Raw genomic sequence first — 20521 nt, 5'->3', positions numbered from 1 at the left:
ATTCCTAGGTGAGGCTAGATGATAAGTAATCTTTCTAACAACCCAAAGAAGATTCATACCATGGATTTAAGATTCATTGAATCGGATGGAGATCCTGAGCATATCATGTCACTACTAGGGTATAACTCAGGGTTCTGGGTATAACTCGGGGTTCCTATACCTACCATATAGCTATGCTAATTTGAAGCTAATTTTAGTTGATTGTAGAGTTAAAAGGGACGGGGGGGCGGGGGGCGGCGAGGGTTTGTGGGGGTAATTTGAAGCCAAGTTAAGGGGGGGTGGAAGTTGGGTTTTGGGGGGAAATAGATTTTGGGAACATGGGAAGGGGGGGGTTTATGTGGCTCTTCATTTTTAGAAGCACATTTTCTTTCGGTCATCTTTTCTAATTTCTCTGTAGTCTATTTAGCTTCTTGCCTTTTATGCCATAGCTAGACCTTCAAGCTTGCCTTCGCCATAGCCACCACCTTCCTCCTCCTCCCCCCCTTCCTTGCTTCTCCAATCCTCTTTTCTTCCCTGCCTCCCGCTGCCACTTTCTCATACAGCTTTCGTATTCGTTATGTTAGTTTGGACGCTGCTCGCAACCCCTTACATCAGGGAAACCTTCCCCTCCTTTTGCATCTTCTTCCAGGTGTGTCCTCATGTGGTTGCAGCCTGTTCGCTTTGGCAGTGAGGAGCTGGAATAAGGGACGCGGTTGAGGCATTCGGGTTTGTGGGGGGACTAAGCAGCGAAGCGCTCGACAGACCTAAGCAAAGGAGGAGCTCATAAGGAAGAGCATCTGCGGCAAGCAAAAGGGGAGGCAGAGCGAGGAGATCGGGGGAGGGGGTGGGGATAGAGGCAGAAAGGAACAAGGGCAAAAAGAAAGATGGGCACCGTTCATTCTCCTGCCAGAGCAAGACGGTGATGCTGCCAGGCGATCGATCACGATTCTTGTTGCCAAGCCATGAACAACTAAAGAATAACTCATTGCAGGTGCGACAGAAAGAAAGGAGGGATAACAATAAGGAAGCATTTCAGGGTCTGGGGTGTGCGAGGGCCATCCCTCCGTCCCCTCCATTGTTTCTGCCCTTTTCCTCCTCCTCCCTCCTCTCCCCCCATCGCCTTCCTTCCAGCTCTATCCAACGACCTCACTCTCCCCATTTGCTCCAGCATAGCTCCTGCACCCTGTAGAACCATGTCATCCCTCCTTTTTCGCCTTCTGGAATAGTCCCCGCCATCACCTACCTCCTTGTCTGCAGTTTTTGAACAGCTCCCCCTGCAGCGACTTATCAATTCCTCGCAGTATCAGATAGTCTCTTCCAGGGCATTGCTTCATTGGTCGGTCCATTTTTGTGGGAGATTTTGAATGCACGGATTCAGCTTGCATGCCAGCGAGGATATGCATGGCCGAGCAATGCGGATTCACAATAACTATGGCTACCATTTCTACTGATGTAGTCCTATTCCTCTCGAGCTTTGAAGTCCGTTTGCAACGCTTGGGCCTGTCTTGCAGCATGCCATGCACAAATTTTGTTTCCAGGTGAGTATGATTATTTTGACTCATTTCAATGATAGATTTGCATTTTGTGTGGCTTGTGTCTCAATAGTTTGGATTAATTGATCTGATATCTTACAAGTTATCACCAAAGGGAGTGGGCTCTTACATGGCTGTCTTGCATTTGGTCATGTTACCTTTCCTTTTTTAAATGCTAGCAGAGGTCCTACTGAGGTTCATTGTGTGTGGAGCTTCGCAAGTATGATGTTATTTTGCTACAAGGTCCAAGTAATTGTAGGGAACCCTGGCAATTCTCTTCATAAGTAATCAAGGGTCAAACAATGTTGATGGCACAATGATCCCATGGGAATGTAGGCTGAATCGATGGGCTTCCAACCGATGCCTCTTAGATTTTCTTGGTGATACTCTTGTAAGTAATCAAGCGTCAAACAATGTTGATGACAATGATCCCATGGGAATGCAGGCTGAATCGATGGGCTCCCAACTGATGCCTCTTATATTAAAGTTTTATGGGTTTGATTCATGTCAAGTCAACTAGTGCACGTGGATATGTCTGCTGATATGACCCTTGGTAGGTCTAATATTACTGTGCAAAGTATTGATAGTCTTTGAAAACCATTTCATACCTCTCATTTTGAAGGACATAAATGCCTCTGAAGGGTAAAATGCCACTTCATACTTCTCATTTCGAAGGACATAAGTGCATATGGAGGGAAAATTTGGCTTGGCTAAAATATTTAGAGAGGCATAGAGAAACATAAGCAAGGCCATACCCACATCATAGTTTGAGGCATCGCACCTTCAACGCCCATGGCTCTAGTGGGATCAAGGCTGGGAAGGATCAAGGTTCAAGATAGGGAGAAACAAGACAGGAGTTAATAACAGCCAGACATCTAGAGTAGGTAAGAGTTGGATTTGTAGGCGGCATGAAGGCTGTAATGCTCATGTTCGTCATCAAAGAAGCCACCACCCCCGATGTAATCTAGTTGATTTTGACATATGGGTGCTTGGACCAGACTTGAAGGATGCCTTGAACAAATCCTGACTGCCTTTCCAAGGGAGAAGATTAAACACATTCTTGGAGGAGGGGGCTGGCAGCTCAGTTTGGATCATTGAGAGGGAGTGTTTGATCCTATGGATCAACCTTGGAGTCCCCACATGTAAGCCCACATATTGTGGAGAGCACTAGGGCATAACATAGGCTGCCATGTTGGCACTGACTACCTTCTTGTGTTTGATTGGGCCCTCCACATAGGGCTTAACAGTCCATGTAGGACTGCCATGGAGCTTCCCTTCATTGGGGCTGCTCATCGACCTGGTTGGAGAGGTCAAGACTGGGATTAAACCCAGCATATAGCCTTATATATGGGCAATGGAGCTAGGGAAGCACAACCTAGCAAAGGTGTGCCGGAGATGGGCCATTCATAGGCTAGGAAGGAGGGATTGGTCGGCCAGTCAAAGGATAGTTTGTGCATTGCACATACTGTTCGACAGACTAGTCTGGTTTGTGGGGTCAGCACATCCATGAACTAGATAGTCCACATGAGCAAGCAGTTAGTCCCATATATAGTTCTTATTGTGGGGTTAGAAGTAGAACTATTAGACCTGCATATCAGTCTTTTAGGAGTGCAACCCTAGGCACTAGAGGAGGCAGATAGTGGCAGCAACATGGTGCAACAAAGACACGATCAAGTAGGAGCCCTTATCACATGTGGAGAGCTCAATCAACAAGTACAGAGGTGTAGATAAGGTGCTAACAAAGCCATGGTAGGTGTCATGTGCACTGATTGATATCCGACGTGTATTGGGTACAAAAGACTAGCTGAGGTAGCTTGGGGAGGCTTAGAGCTAGGCAGCTCAGGTTGAGTGGCAAGGGTACGAACCAGTTAGAGGTCTTTGCTATTTTTGGCGCTTGGGACCCGAGTCTATATAAGGGGCCCAGAGGTTCAGTTCTCAGGAGTTGATGGGAGCAAGTTTCCTTCCCAGGTGCTAGGTCTGATCTTGGATTGAGTTGCGGATGCACGCTTGCATCATAGCGTAGCCCAAGACCCAACAACAGATCCTAGGCTTCACAGCACCACTTGGTGGTATGGGACACCAGGTTGGTTAGGATTTGGTTGGGAGTTCGTGCTAATAGCTTAGCTCGTGGCTCGGAGGAGACATCTCATGATTCGGGATCACATCTCATAGATGTCATGGTTGGGTGGTGAGCAGCTTGGTTAGTTTTCTCACGTTGGTGTATTCTTGTGTTTGCTTGCAGATCAGAGGTTTCAGGAGTGTTGGGGTCGTGTCAGTTGGTATCAGAGCCAACTCCTGAGGTAGGAACTTCTATTGCGAGAACTTTGGACGATTTTTTCTCCAGGTATGTCCTAATTTTAAAATTCGTGCTCAAACCCTGCAAGTGTCTTGGTTTATCGATTAAGAAAAGTGGTATTAGATTGGGATAGAAGGAAGGAGAGAGAGAGAGTGCAGGGTGATTTCGTTGCAAGAAGTGATAGGTTGAGAGAGTGAGAGAGGTGTAGTTAGGAGGAAGTAGTGAGGTCTGGGTAGAGACGTCAAAAGGGAGTCAGGAGAGAGCATAGAGTTGGGGCGAACCAAAGGGGATCCTGCATGTCGGTTGGTTGCTCAAGGATTGTGATGGTAGATAGAAGGGGAGAGGAGGAAGGCGCACAATAGGATAGCTAGATCGCAATCTAGGTCAATTGCTTTTCGAGGGGGCCTAGAGGCTTAAAAAACCACTATCCCTCTGTTTTTGGAGGGTGAGCTTTTGGAAAAGGTGGGCTTTACTAAAAGCCCGCTCTCTTGCTATTAGTTCGGCCAAATTGCCTTCTCCCATAGTCTGTAGATTGCACAGAATTTCAGTCCCTCTACACCTTCACGCCTGGGAGCTAGAACACTTATACGGCTTGCCACAACACTTCGTACGGACAGCTAGGAGTGGAGTCCTAGGTTCAAGAATCTGAGCTAAATCGTTAGCTCAGCTCAGTCAGCTTACCTTCTTCATCGGCCAGCTTTCCCTTCTTTCATCGCCTCCTTCTTGGCCAGCTTTCACTTCGTTTCTATCTCTAGCTCCGAGGCCACCTGCTTGTTTCTCTTCTCTAGTCTATCTTCTTTTCAGATCAGATTTCAGTCATGGCTGATTCTGTAGACCCTCAGCTTGCGATGGGAGACCAGGATATGAACTACCATGCGGAGGATGAGCAGGGTCTCTACGATACGAAAAAAGCCTTCAGTGAATTCACCACTGCTCTTGATGGAAAGTTTGCGCAAGTTAACACGAATCAAACGGGATTAACACAGCAACTCCAAGGAATTCAAACTACACTCATACTTTTGACTAGCACTGTTCAGGTGGTTACACATGTGGATGCCATGGCTTCAGTGTTAGGTCTAAACATCACTCCAGATCCTTTTTTCGGAGATCAGAATTCTCGTGCCAAGGAGGTTGTTGACACTTGGTTGCATAAGTGGCAAGTACACTTTCAGTTTCACCTTTACTCAGATGACAAGAAAATACAGCTTGCAGTTGGGTTTATGTCAGAAAAGGCTTTATTATGGTGGAAGTAACTCTAACCCAAGCTTGCAACATGGATAGAATTCGAAGGGGTCTTCAGGAAAGAGTTTTTGAAGGAGGAAGATTATGATATCTTAGGCAAGCTCAAAGCCCTCGATATGTCTAAGCTGAATTTGACTTTTGAGGTTTTTCTTGAGAGGTTTAGGGATTTGCAGATCAGATCTAGGCTAGAGCTACAAAGATGGATCCAGTGACCTTGTTAGGTTTCTTTGTGGATGGTTTGTCTGACTCCTACTGTCATCTTGCTTCAACATGTATCCACTTGCTTGGTACTATTTCTTTTTGTTTTTCAATAGTATGCTTATTAAGAAATGAAATGTTTTCCTACTGTTCAGTTACGGACCAATGGGGACTAGGTCTAGCATTTGAGGGTGGAACCCCCTTGCTTGGGGTTATGGGCATTAGTGACCCACAAGAGTGATGGCCTCTCTTTGAGAGGGACATCTAGAAACCACACCCCACCTGAGTACCCAAACATGGGACCAATCAAATGCACAGATTGCATACCGACCTAGGAACCATTCAAGAGAATGTTTCGTGAGCTTTGGGTGTGGGCGTGGTAGCATGCCAAGAGTAATGGAGATACAAGATAAGACGACAAACAAATGAGCTCAGTATGGCTCAGTTATGACCTTAGAGTACGTCAATAGATAGTCTAAGCTATTAGGAACCCGTGGGTGCGATCAGAATTAAATTTTGACAACTTTGAAATTTTAGGGTTTTTGGGAGTGACGTGGTAGTTGACACGCGGCAGACTGCTACATGGAATTTGAGCTTTTGGATGGTGCAACAGAACCTCTCCAACTCCTTGGGTGCAGTCAGCTTCTCCCTAGGCCATTCTCTCATCTCAGCAGCACATTCTCTCTCTACAACAGCACATTCTCTCTCTACAGCTTCAGCCCCTCCTCTTCAGAAATCTGCCCCCTCTCAGCTCTTTTGGAACAGCAGCAGCATCCTCTCTCCTTCACCTAGCCTGGAGCAGTCACAGTCCCTTTCTCTCTCCTGTTGCAGTCTTTCTCTCCCTACTGCAGAATTTCTCTCTACTATTCTAGCTCATTTTCCTTGCAAAAATCTGCCTTTCTGTGCACCTCTGGAACAGCAGCAGCTCCTGTCTTACATCTCCTCCCTTGGGATCAGCATTGGCACTCTCTCTCTACAGCTATCACTCCATAAAAGCTTTCTCTCTGTAGCCTACAGGTTGTTTTTCTAAGCTGTTCTCATTCCAGTCCCATTTCCACACTCCCCTCACCCAAGGTAGCTTCAGAGGCATCAAGGACTTCATCTACAAAAGGGTCAAGTCACGAAGGGAGCCTGTATTGTCAAGTTTATCTCATTTACAGTACTATTTCATGTTGTTTCTACTATCTTTCTAGAAACTAGTGCTTGTCTCTAATGTTGGATGTAAGTAGTGATTGTTGCAGGCTTCTTTCTTGTGGATTGGGCAAGCCAAGAGTTGAAATCTGAGCTTGGAGTCCTTTTTTTTTGTTGTTGTCTACCTTGTACATATGCTCTTGAGTCTTGTATCTAGATCTTAGGTTTTTACTGAGTTTATCAGTTTGGAAGGTGCATTGCACCTTGGTCTTGTATCTCCATTTTTCAAGAATAAAGTGAGCCTGGATAAGGGAGGGGCCCCGTCTTGGCCCCTCAATCATATTGCATTTTTCAATGATGTCACTTTGTGTTTAAGCTGTATAAGTCGTAAATCCAGCTTAATTGCAAAAGCTTATTTGCAAACTCTTAAGTTCAAGTATATGTGTTTAGCAACTCGCAATCATCTCATTCAAATGTCTCTGTAAAATCCGTTGTCTGAATTGATAGAAAGCACCGAGTAGTTTACACCTACAAGTTACAGATCAAGAACAAGTGTATCACGTTGCAAGAGGTCATGAATTACGCGCGCATTTATGATGATACCATGGTCAGTGCAAAGAGAACCACAGTTGACAACACGGGTGGGAAGAACAAGAAGTTCTTCCAGTTTACCACTGGTATCGGGGAGTCGAAGTCTATAGACAACGCCTCCAAGAAACATTTGACTCAGGCGAAGAATGGTCGTGTCCGTTTCCTTCGTACCCTGAAGCTGAAGAAAGAGAGACGTTGCTTCATCTGCGAGGAGTGAGGCCACACTAGAAATGATTGTTCTAAGCGTAAGAACCAGAAGCAAGTGTCGGGATTGAAGCTCCAGGTGGGTGGGTCCGAGTATCAAAGTTAAAGGAGCTAATCAAGTTTCGATGACAGGTATTTCTATAAATGTAATTACCTGCTCACTTTCTTGTAATTGTACTTTTAATACTTTGTTATTTGATTTCCATGATCTTTTCTGAGTTTATGGAGAAGTTAGGGATCAAAGAGTTCACATTCTCTCTGACTCGGGCAGCTCTCACAACTTTGTTAATTATAAACTTGTGCAGAAGATGGGACTCTTCACGATACCTAGCGATCACACCTATGAAGTGCAGCTTATAGTTGGGAAGTAGTTTTGGGATCGCAAGATTGAAGCGCTTTCTATCCGAATTCAAGAATACACAGCGGCTCTTATGTGCTATGTCATGCACAGTCAGAAAGTGCAAGAGTACACTGTCTCAGATTGAGATGCCCTTTGCGGTGTGGCAAGAGGATTATATATACCACGGGAGAGGAGAGTGCACTGTCTCAGGTTGGGACGCTCTTTGCGGTGTGGCAAGAGGATTGTATATGCTACAGGAGAGGACAACATTTTTTTTATTCGAGGTCATTTCGAGGCTCATTTTGATGGTAGAAGTTTTCCACAGACACTTAGGAAAGTGTCATGTTTTTGCTGTGTGACCACTGTTCTACAAGTGCGCAGAGATATTGGGAGTGACATAATCATTTTATTGGCTGTTGATGCATAATCGTCACTAGGAAGTGACTGTGGTGATATCACTCTCGTTAGTTTTGTAGATTTGTCCTTGTGAGACAAAAGTTGCATTTTTTTACACCGACAGAATATTTTATAGTGTTCTGTAATGGTGTCTGATGCTTTTTCATAGATTATTACTGAAAAGCTTGACAAGAACAACTTCCAAGCATGGAGATTTAGAATTACGAATTTTCTTAAGGAAAAATGCTACAGGGAGTTCATTACTGGAGTTGAAGAAGAATCATTTATTCCTAATGTTCTCAATAAACAGGAGTTAAAGACATTTAAAGGTCGGCATGAGAGAGTCAGAAAAGTTTAAATTCTATAATTGTGCATATTCAGGATACAAGCACGTCGAAGGAGGGGTGGGATACTTTGATAAAAATGTATAGCACAAATACGTAAGCTATAAAAATGTAGCTCAAGCAAGAGTTGCATAATGTGCACAGAGAAAGTATGAGCATTAATGACTACCACATGAAGGTGAAGAAGATTCCAAATGCACTTGCTTCTATTGGGTCGCCAGTAGAAGATGATGATTTAGTTTCTGTGACCTTGAATGATCTAGAGATGAATTATGCACAATTTCGGACATCCATTGTCGTCCGTGAGAATTATTCTGATTTTGAGGAGTTGATTGCTTTTTTAATTTCTAAAGAGCAGAGAAATGGTGGTGCATCTTCTTCAGGAGGAACTTTAAAAGAAGCTATCTTTTACTCAAATGCTGGAAGAGGTAGAGGTAGAGGTAGAGGTAGAGGTAGAGGTAGAGGTAGAGGTAGAGGTAGAGGTAGAGCAGGCCGATTTGGAGGCCGTGGTAGAAATTAGAATATGTAGCAAATTTAAGAAAATCAATCCTATGGAGGACGTGGTAACTTTAGAGGCAAGGGGAGCCAAAGAGGTCGTGGTGCATGGTAGAGAGGTCAAAATGCAAATAACAATATTGAATGCTATTACTATGGTAAAATGAGTCATATGGTTAAAGACTGTTATAAAAAGCAAAATGACATCATGGTTGAAAAATTGCAGTAAGGCAATTATGCATCCTTTAGTAGATAGGGTTATGACAAAAATGTGCATTTGTTTATGGTGCAGCACATGACCAATTCTGTGACAAGTGCAGAAGAAAGTAATCATGTGTGGTATGTTGACTCAAGTGCGTCAAACCACATGATAGGTCATGCAGAATGGATGCAGGATGCGAGGAAAATGGAAAGATCAGGATTTGTGGAGACTGGTGATGATACTGCACATCCTATTGTGCAGATTAATAAAATTTCTTTGTCTATGTAGGATGGAAAAAAAAAACTTGTCTGATGTATTTCATGTCTCAAATATCACCAAGAACCTAGTTTCTGTTGGTCAAATGGTTGAGCAGGGCTTGCAGGTCAGATTTAATTCTCATGGATGCTTTGTTGAGGATATGACAAATAAAGGTCGCTTGATAGCAAAAGGGAAGAAGGGCAAGATATTTACGTTGGATGCGGACATGCCTGAATTGAGTGCAGCAATGTTTGCACATGGGACCGGTGTAGTTGCGAATATTGATATCTCGTATAAACGCATTGGTTATGTTAATGTACAGTGACTTAAATTAATATAGGTCCAAAATATTATTGCAAGATTGCCTAAGTTCAAGGTTAGGCCCTTAAGAAGGATAGAGCCCGCAAGCTCATTGAGGATGCCTCGCCATATCAACTGATAGTAGACTAACTATACCGCAAGGGTAAGGATATCATCCTACGAAGATGTATGTGCGAACTTGAATACATCAATGTGCTTGAAGAAGCCTACTCGGACATCGCAGGAGGTCATTTTTTCGCTGATGTTATAGCACATAAGGTGCTGCAAGTTGGTCTATGGTGGTGGACTCTCTTTGGAGATGTAGTGGAGTTTATCAAATAGTGTGACCCCTACCAACTTATCCAAATCCCACACAAGGCAGACATGATGCTCTTGATTGAAATTGTAACCGATCAATCCTTCGAGAATTGGAGCATTGATTTTATTGGACCCATAAGCCCAACAACTAAGGAAACTAGAGTCAGATACATCATCTTGGCTACTAATTACGTCACCAAGTGGGTAGAAGGGAGAGCCACTCTGAAGGCCGATGCAAGATCCACTGCAAAAGTTTTATATGAAGAAGTCATCACATGGTTCAGATGTCCCTTGGAGTTATTCAGTGATTGAGGAACTCACTTCCTCAACGAAACGATAGCAATCCTGATGAGTGAGTTTATGATCATATATAAGAAGTTAACACCATACTATCCTAGGGAAAATGGCTTGGTGGAGAGCTCTAATAAAATGTGTTGTAAGATCATCACCTGTACAGTAGAAGTCAGTCGTACCGACTGGGAGCATATGCCCATAGTAGCATTATGGGCCTACAGGACTTCGCGTTGATATAAAGTTCATAAAATTGGACTACCGAGTAGAAAGTTATAAGCAAAACACTAACATGGGGTCAAACTATCATGAAAACTGTTCTTCACCCATGCTAATTTCGCCTGAGTAAGATGCTTCCTCAAGACTCCACCTTCATCAACGATCCACCCCTAATAGATTTTGCCTAGAAGAGGAAAAGAAGTTTGCATGGTGGCTCGGGAAACAGATGGACCATGTGTGCACAGTGAGCAGCCGAATAGATAGGACTTTTAAGGCTTTGAAAGAAAGAAAAGGGAAGAGACACTCAAGAGAGAGAGAACCTGAAGTGACCATTAGCAATAGAGTGAGAATCCACTCCAACACTACAAACACAAGGGAGAAGAAGAGGTTTCATACGTACAAGAGGGAGCGGCAGCTCCAAGACTACTCATAGAGAGAGAATAAACTAGAGAGAGATGGACTCAAGAGTCTACATAAGAGAATATCTATAAAAGGGAGAGAAGGCTCATGGAAGAGGCTTGAGGAGACTAGAGCTACAGCAACATGAGGCCTAATGGTGGAAGAGATTGATGAACAAGGGAGAGGAGGGCTCCTTTTATAGAGATTTTGTTACCCTCCTTCATCCATTTACAATTGTTGTCTGTAGATTCCTTTCCCCATCAATCACATAAGCCCGTATGTCACCATCCATGTCCTTTTTGGCTACTCTTGCCATGTGTCCCATCACAAGATGCTCAAGACTCTTAAAATATTAAGAAAGTCAAGAGTCTCCCCACATGGAGCCCATAGGGACCCTCTCTTTTCGACATGTCCACATCGTGCTTATTCCACACAGGAATTCTAGAAGGATTCCTCTTGACTTCACACTCCTTCACATGCCCTCCACAGGCTTGGCATGTAGCCTCTCTTATATTATTGGAACACATGGACATGAGCCCACCGCTTTATATGACTCACTCTTTTTATTTTCTAAAAACTGCATAATATCCCATATTCAAATAACTCTCACCCCATACCAAGGTATTTATAGTTCATAACTATGGTATTTACAATGAGCCATTCCACTCATCCTCTCAATCCCATATAATATCATAGAAAATAGAAATAAGTGAGAGCCGCTAGGCTATCACTTGATAATCAAACTTTTATCAAACATAGAGAAAAACAATACCAATGCCAAATTAAAAATATTAATTTTTGGCATCACACCACCCTTGATGGGACATAAATGGATGGCAACCTTAATGAGAGAAAGTAAAAATATACTATGGCCCACTCACTCTCTCTACCCTTCAAGCCATGCATAGACAAAAAGAACTGAAGGCCGAGGTGGCCAGGATGAAACGCCAAGTCATCAAAGAAGCCAGAGCCTATAATGCTAAGCTCTGAGAGCGTAAGCAAATGACACTACTTAAGGCAACGACTGAATGTGTGGGACTAACGGATGAGGTAATAGTAGAACCAGCTATGTTGCATGTTTAACTGTAGGTTCCGTGCATGCACATCAAGTACTTGTAGATCTAGGAGCAAGCCACAACTTCATCTCTCGTGAGGTATGGGAAAAGCTACAGGTACCCCTAACCCTCACCGTTGCTTCAGAAAGAGCTGTCAATGGCCAATTCATATAAACCTTGGGTTTTGTGAATTTAAGTCTAAGGGTTGTTCATTAGGTAGTGGACATATGCTTTTATGTTCTCCCCATAGAAGCAACTGACGAAGTGATTATATGAGAAGAACCTGGTGCTACATCGTGAATTGTCAAATCGACTGGCACGCTTGGACTGCTTCACTCACAAATGGTGGTAGAACGACGGTCATCCTGTTGTGTGGACCAGGTCCTGCTCCTTCAGTTCCATCCTCGCCCGTCCATGACAACAAAGCTACATGAGAGGGTAGACCAAAAGCTCTGTGCTCCAGTCCCCTGAGCAAGAGTCCAATCCCGAAGGGATAAGGAAGCTAGCTGTCGCAATGGTAAATCGGTGCCATTGCCCATTCCACTGTCACTACCATCCTTCACTCAAGAAATTCATGCAGAACAGCAAGTACTAGCGGCTATCCTCTTTTACCAATGCCACTTTAATCGGACCCGATGCCCAGTGGAAGTCCAAGCAGCACAAAAGACTCCAATTGCCCCAAAAACGTCTTCTCAAAAACCATCTGTTCTAAGAAGGAGAACACATTGCCAGCTCGTGCTTCTAGCTTCAAGCTCCAATTCACCTCCTCCACCGCTCTAACCCTCCAACATCTATGTCCCCACCAAACACTTGGGAGGCCGAGGCAAGGTCGCCTGGGTCCCAAAGAGGATGGTACAAGCCCCGAAGGTTTCGAAGATAGCAACACAAGAACTTGTGTTGACCTGAGATGTAGCACCACCAGAACTTATCGACGAACCAAATGCAGTGGACCAGCTCCAGAGTCCTGAATATGCTCTATTACCACAGATAGTCCAACTCAACACAAATATCGCCGAAGGTAGCTGGGGAGCACCATAAGAACCGACCCATCCATTATGGGATGTTACACAAGAACCTTCCTTCAATTCCAAAGGCAAACCCTCAAAAGTAATTGCGATCGTGCTGACCTACTCAAAAAAGCAAGGGTCTACACCAAGGACGGTAATACAAGAACCTGCTGCCCCCATGAAAACGAGCCACACCGCAACAACTAGGCCAATGCCAATGTGCCTCTAGCATCCAAGGTAAAACACAAGCTGGACACTTACTCTACATGGCTTTTAACGCGCTATGCGGCAACACGACGTCCGTCCACATGGCATTCCTCATAATCATCAAGTCTAGGTCTAGGTGAGTCATCACAGTAGGCATCTCATCCAATGCACCCGTAGTCCACAAGTCACTGTCGAACATGCACACACACACACACACATGCACGGTTAGCACTAGGTAATTAGGATCAGTATGTCCATTTTTGTATTTTTTTCACCATCTTGTACGTTGGCCTCACAATCAATCCCACACTGCACCAATGTACTCCACTCGTCCTCTCTCCCACTCACCTTCCCACTTCTTCACACTCCTTCACACTCCCTCTCTTTTATTTCTCTACACAGTCAGTATCCCATCGGTTGTTGCTATAGAAGTATCCTGTCAACCATCGCGATCCTGTATCATGCCTACCGTCGTCATTACTAGATCACGCCGATTGTCGCCATCTCGTATCCCATTGAGCGGCACCATCAAGGATCATGCCAGTCACGGCTCTTTCCACATCACATCGGCCATCGTCAAAATGGTACCCCATTAAGCGTCGCCATTGACTTACCCCGTCGACCATCGCCATCAACTTACCCCTTCGATTGTCGCCATTGACAGATCCCGATGGTCGTGGGGATGCAGAATCTATATAAACGAGCCTTATCGCATCGAGTTGTCGTGATAGTAGTTTCCCCTAGACTCTTGCAAAATTTCCTCAAAATTCTCCCATCCTCCTGTCCTCTTGCAATGCCATCCAGAACAACCTGTTTATGTCCTCCCTCTCTTCCTCTTCCACTGATTTCCTCATAACTCAAGTGTCATCACTCTTCCCTATGGATCCTGAGAACAAATTCTTGGAATTCAAAACTGAGTTGGAACTCCACCCTTGCCCTATGCCATTGGCCATTGGCCCCTCAGATTCTTAAAGCACACCTTTTGTGACAATTCGTATGCCTTCCAAATTTCCCATCGAGGATTTGCAAGGGAAAGAGGAAGTATCCAATAAAGAGGCCACCCAGGAGGGTACAATAGTTATTACGCCCTCCTCAAGATAAAAAAAGCGCTCCCCGGCTCCCACAGAAGTCGAATACAAGGTCGTGCACTCCCAATCACACTCAACGCTTGGAGAATCCTAGCTCTAGGAATTGGATGTGTGCATCGTGCACTCGCGCTTTGCCTATGAGGGTCATGACTATAGCCTCCATTACCATATAGCGATGGCCTATGTAGCACTGAAGGAGTTAGAGGTACAGGATGCACTCAAAGTTGCTGGTTGGAGCAAAGTGGTAGATCGCCTCCCATGCCACCTGGACATGAAACTTTTGGTAGAGTTCCTCTAGGCATACAATAGCAACACCAACATTGGTGTCCTACAAGACGCAATGGGAAATCCCCACCACCACCACATCTGAATCAGGATGTGGTACGTTACTGTCTTCAGCCTTCCGGTCATCGGTGAAAATTACCCTACAAAGAAGAAGCTAGAAGCCCTTAGCAAGGTCTGCCACTATGACCGACAGAAGAACAAGGGCCGAATCCACTTTGCCGCCATTCACAAGCCTAAGGTGGAAAGACTGGCAAGAGCCTTGCAATGGCTAGTGCAAGTAAAGCACACGAACCACCATCAGTATGTTGTGCCCAATATCTTGTCGTGCGTGGTGGAGCCCTAGGCTGCAAATTGGGCAGACTATTTCTGTAGCCAGATGAGGGACGGTGTACTGGGAGGTAATCGAAAACCCAATGCTGTACATGTCGATTCTATACTACTTGCGGTAGCATCCACCAGTCAGCTATAGGTTGGACAAAAAATTTGCCACATGGCCAGCTCAGATGGAGCCAAAAGAGACAGAGGTCAAGCCCAAGTGAGCAAGGACTGCCCCAAGCACCACTTTAGCTGGCCATGAGCAACCGGCGGACCCAAGCCAGCTGCTTTTGCAATATGAGGACCGCCAGATGCAAGAATTCATGAGTCGAAAATAGTGACTCGAATAGGGGGCAAACGGGTTCAGTAGGAGCCCATCCTAATCGAAGACCTTTCGGGTGATGAAACAATCACCATTGGCCTCCATCTAGGAGCCAAAGCCACGCTAGCCACTCTCGCTGTGTCCTATGTCTTGGACTCCACAACAGCCCAAGAGACCACATCATTCGCCATCGGCACCTCCTCCTCTCCATAGGTAAGCCTAGCATAAGCTCTATACTTCTGCAACGTGCCCCAATATAGGGCACCATGTGGCTATAGCCACATGTCGACGGAGCAACTATTGAGTGCGAACCTGATGGAACAACACCTATTTGAAGCTATGGCATAGCTGCCATAGGTCACATGCACAACTTTGCAAAGGAGGCAGGAACAGGCCTCCCAGCACTCATCAAGTCTCCTTTAGGTACAACTCTCTGTGCACGACAATCACACCATAATGGTTTTGCTGCCCAAGCAATGGGTCAAGCAGCCGTAGATAGAGTAGAGGAGTATCGTGTAAAAGCTGAAGAGCTCAAGCTGGCCCTAACAAAGCTCAAAGATGACCTTGCCACAAACAAATCCCTGGTCCAAACTCTCATGGACCAGGTGGACAAGGTAGAATCTGGCCTGCAAACCACATTAGCAAAAGGCGCAGGCAAAGGCGCGGTATGCCTGAACACAGGAGCACCAGGAACAACAAATCAAATCTCTACAAGAAAACCTGGCATAAGAAATCGCACTTACTGTGTCCCTCCAATAAGAGAACGAATGACAACACGCCCTCGGTCATTTAGAAGAGTCAGGCTTGGAAGACCGGGAGCAACATGAGTTTTGGATGTACAGGGAGGTCTCCGCATAGCTCGCCACCTACACACTCACACCACGCACCATGCCCCAAACACTCCAACTGCACCTTGATGCACTCCGTGCACAAAACCTCATCTTCCACCTAGACCTCACAACTCCATTTTCTCCTAATGCCCTCCAAACCATCCTCCGTCGTAACCTCGACCACTGCCGCCCCATCCTAGCCATGTCATATTTTTTGTTAGATCTCCAACCCACTTCTCTCTCTCTCTCCTCTGCCCCTCTAACCTCCAAACTCTAGCCTCCCATCCTATCCTTCTCAATTTCTAGGCCTAGTACTGCATCATCACGGAGTCCCTTAAGTATCCCATGGACGATGAAGTGATGCAAATCGCAAAGTCTGAGGAACTCACGCTGTGGGTCTGCACCCCTGAAAGTTTGCAAGCAAACATTAATTGGATGCATATCTATGGTTGAGCCTTTGCAATCCAATCTCAAGGGCACCTTGCGGCATTCTACTCCACCACATACAACCCCCTCGGCATAATAATCCTCTTCAACATGGTGCTACAGGCTCTCCATGACTCACTTGAGTCCTTGGTGAGCAATTTTGAAACAAATCATATAGCATACCCCAAGGAAATCACCGAGGAATAAGGCCAAGAAGCCATCACCCTCTTAAATTCTACCACCCCTCTTACCAAAATTATGCCACCACCTCCTCTAGATCCCGCCAAACCCACCCAACAAGCCACCCAACCTCCCCTCCCTCGGACAACACTACCTGAGTATTCTTCTAATGCCTCTAACACCACCATCGCACAGCATGGGACCTCCCCATCCATCTCCTCTACAGCTCTGGTTGACCTTCCTAATGGCCTTCAACAAGCTGCTCAAAGTAGCCAATTTTGTTTAGGCATTCAAAGAGACAATGCGAATAGGCACAATAGAGCCGGAACCCATGCCCATTGCAGTTGATGAGGCTCTGCTAGCTCCTCCTGCCTCCCCTCCTAAAGATGTCCAATGGCACCCCGACTTGTGCTTTTGAATCATTGGAAGCGCCAACTCGAGGGCATCTATACGAAATCCTAGAGGTGCACCCCTTCACACAATTCATCACCTAGTCCTTCGACGATTGGCGATGAGCGCATCCAAAGCGCACAAGAGGAGGATACAACCTCGCCTCTGATGCTCCAGTCCCAACAACAACCGATGCAGATGAAGGTATACAGCCATGATGGCGCCTCCCCTTATTGAAGCTGGAGAAATTTTGGTGATACCACCGCAGTGCCCACGTCAATCATCGAATCCAACCCTTGGATATGCCCATGGAACGACAATGGACTTAGGCCGAATTCTGAGAACTCCAGCAAAAGGACCGCAATACGTTGTACAACTTTCCAAAGTACGACTTCCCCAAAGAGATGACCTTGCTTCCGCCTCCAGTCATTCAACGACATGTACGGCTCAGCTCTCGATCCCTTTGTCATAACAACGGTCCACTTCAATTGCCTCCTTCTCTTACTCCTCCGCGATCTCCCTGCCCATAGTCGCCCCATCAACGATCGCTTACACAATTTGACACAGAAGATTGTCTTCAATTTTGACGTCGGTCCTATGCAATTCCAAGACTTTCGTCTCTACCTTCGCGACCACGATCGCAATCTCCACCAACAACACATCCGCATGTATGAGGATATGCACACCACCCATTTTTGGAAGTATCACTCGTACCTCACTCCGCTCATTCCACGACAGCTCGACCGTTATGCAGTCCTATAGACAGTTCTCACCACACACCTCCTCTAGAGCAGCTGACCCAAGGGCCGATCAGTAACAAGAAGGGGGGCATGTTAACATCCACAGAGTACAGTCACGCAATGCAGGGTAATTAGTGATTAGAGGTGATTAGCCTTCATGATTTACTTCAACGGACAAGATCATGAAGTTTGATCCCCAAATACCCCAAGGCCAATGATTGCAGGCAACATGCACATTTCGATCTACTTCAACAGAAACAACCACCATGGAAGGAATACATCGCAAGCTTAGGGAGTTTGAGCCCCAAATACCTTGAGGCGAAAGCATCCAGGCAACCTGACAGGTGGTATGTTCCAGTCGCCAAGTTATAGGTTCTAGCCGCTACCACAATTGTATGTTCCAGTTGCAAGCTGCAGTTAAGTGTCTCATGGAAGTTAAGCCTCGCCACTCCATGTTTTGAGCCTCATGAATGGGGTTTGAACCACAAATGTCTTAAGGCGTGAGGGCGCTCAGGGAGTTTGAGCCCCAAATAGCCTAAGCCTTGGAGGCATGAGGCTAACACAAGTGCTATTTGGGAGCCGGATAGGAACACCTCCTAATGCCATACTTGTCCCAAGTGCCCTTATATGGTTAACACAAATGCTATTTCCGCTAGTAGAGAGAGATGGAAAGAATAGAAATATGCCTTGGCACCCTATGGACCCAAGATCATTTTATTGTAAAGAGAGGGAGAGTGCTTAAGGGAAAATGGTTGGCCCTTCCTTCAAAAAGTGACTTGTATAAAAGGCCAAATGGTTGACTTTGGTCTTCATTGTTGTTTTCACAAGTTTGAATACAAGCTCCCTCTTCTCTTCCAAGAGAGTATTTTGGGTTTGGAGTGTCCATTTCCATTGACTCTCCTCTTCCCTTGTCCTTCTCCCTCCTTTCTCCCCTCTCTTCTCTCCTCTCTCCCTTCCCTCTTTCTCTGGTGGAAACACATTGCAACAATCCGGAGGCCGCTTGAGTGACACTTGTGGATGGCTCGTGCCTTGCATTGCTTTCACAAGGAGTAGCTTGGAGTGGAGGCTCCATCGGCATCTCTTCAACACCCCCATGACACATGAGTCACTACCAAGACACACACAATGTCACATGTGCAAGCGGGGGAGCCGCATATGCTGACCTGTAACTACTCGCACATTGATGTAAACTATTAGATAATATATTATAGTTTATAGTTATTTATTAGGAAAATAGAAATACTTGACTTTTCTCAGTTGTGGCTTGCTTTCATTAGCTGATAACAACCCGTTGAAAGTTTATTCTATTGTGTAGCTCACAATTGACAGCTTGTATCAACCCACAAATTATATGGTAGAGATAGTTATGAACCAACTTGTTTCATTACTAGTAAGACACAATTCATGGCATATTATAGCATGCATTGCATTATAATTTGAAATACTTTACTTTCATAATAATTAACTAAACTTATGTTAGGTATGTCTAACCTAGCTAGGTGTACTTTACTCCATAGATCCAAACAAAGAATCTTGGTAATTACACATGTAAGTATCACTAGCTACTGCACTATTGTGTGTGAAATACTAACATATTCGTGTATAGAGTATGATGTTGCAAATTATTGTATTGTAGATAGATGCTTACTCAGGAGAGAGCGAGACATGGGAAAAGGCAACGTGCCATCTCATGCCTATTTCCATATGTAGATTACAAATTCTATAACCATCCAATTATGTCAGGAGGGGGCAAGACGATTAGATGGTTGCTATGTCTTGAGGTCTACCACACTTACATTGTTTTTTGATGACATATTAATGACATGGTCTTGAATTTTTGAACATATTAATGATCTAAGATTGTGTATCTCTTTTACACAGACATCAATCATGGTGGAGAGAGAAGATAGGGTAGGACAACATCAACCTCAGAACGAGGCTCAGGATGATGGAAAAATCTTGCGAAACTACAAGATTTTGTTACAATGTTAGGTTGTCAAAAGTGGATGTGCAACTTTTGCAACCAAGCAAGTTCTTCCTTGAGGATAAACAAACATTTTATGGGTGATGAAGAAAAAAAAAGAAAGAGATGTGAGGGACTAAGTATTGAATCTATTGCTACCATCCTGCGAGGCGTTACCCACATGCAGAGAGTAGAATACACCTTCCAGAGCTTGAAGATGTAAATGAGTAAACGTTTAACATGTGCAACTATGCCAATGTAATGTGACAATGATTTGGACTACAAAATTGCAATTCAATTGATAGTTTCATACATACCTTGTTTGATGATACATGAGTTGAGTATGGATATTTGAGACTGTTTGTAATGTGCCCAAATGCTTTCAAGTCTTTGAAATTGTTGTGACATATGGTTGGAAAATAGTCATTGTGCGTGAGAGAACTCTCACATAGATGCAAGCATGGCTAGCTATTGCACTAGCATGTGTGAAATACTAATGTTCATGTACAGAGCATGATGCCATGAGTGATCATAGTGCAGATAGATGCTTACTCAAGAGAAAGCGGGATGTGGGAAAAGGAAATTTGCCATTCCACACATATGTCCATAGGCAGATTACCACATCTATAACAATCCAACTATGTCAGGAGGGGGTAAGACGGTTGGATCGTTGCTCTATCTCGAGGTCTAGTGCACTTATTGAATGTTGGCAGAATAATGCTGATGAGTGTTCAATGATTGTTCTGACGCAAGACAAATTGTCAAATAAATTTGAACAAGCTAGGAAATGGAGTAATAGATTTTGTTGCAAGACTTATTGAGAAATAAATTTCAATGCAACATAAGGAACTTATTGTGTGACATAATGGACATGAAACATTTGCACATTACTGAACCATTGGTATGTATATAATTAGGGATGTTTTTATCGAAGCTATACTTATGTATTAATATAAAATCTTGGTCAAAGTTTATCGA

At 44.7% G+C, this 20521-nt stretch overlaps 1 long non-coding RNA gene across 1 annotated transcript; it reads left to right on the top strand.

The window, feature by feature from the left end:
* The first annotated feature begins 418 nt into the window (after nt 1-418).
* On the top strand, nt 419-19672 carry LOC147892912 (uncharacterized). The gene is made up of 3 exons (XR_015542383.1): nt 419-1517; nt 3754-3855; nt 19462-19672. It is a non-coding gene; the product is annotated as an uncharacterized LOC147892912 (long non-coding RNA).
* The last annotated feature ends 849 nt before the right edge of the window (nt 19673-20521 follow it).

Source organism: Dipteris shenzhenensis, chromosome 16, assembly GCF_047967505.1.
Source record: "Dipteris shenzhenensis isolate YYH24624 ecotype China chromosome 16, Dip_SZ_1.0, whole genome shotgun sequence".
NCBI lineage: Eukaryota > Viridiplantae > Streptophyta > Polypodiopsida > Gleicheniales > Dipteridaceae > Dipteris > Dipteris shenzhenensis.
The sequence above is the reverse complement of the archived record's forward strand: the minus strand, read 5'-3'. Positions and strand labels throughout refer to the sequence as shown.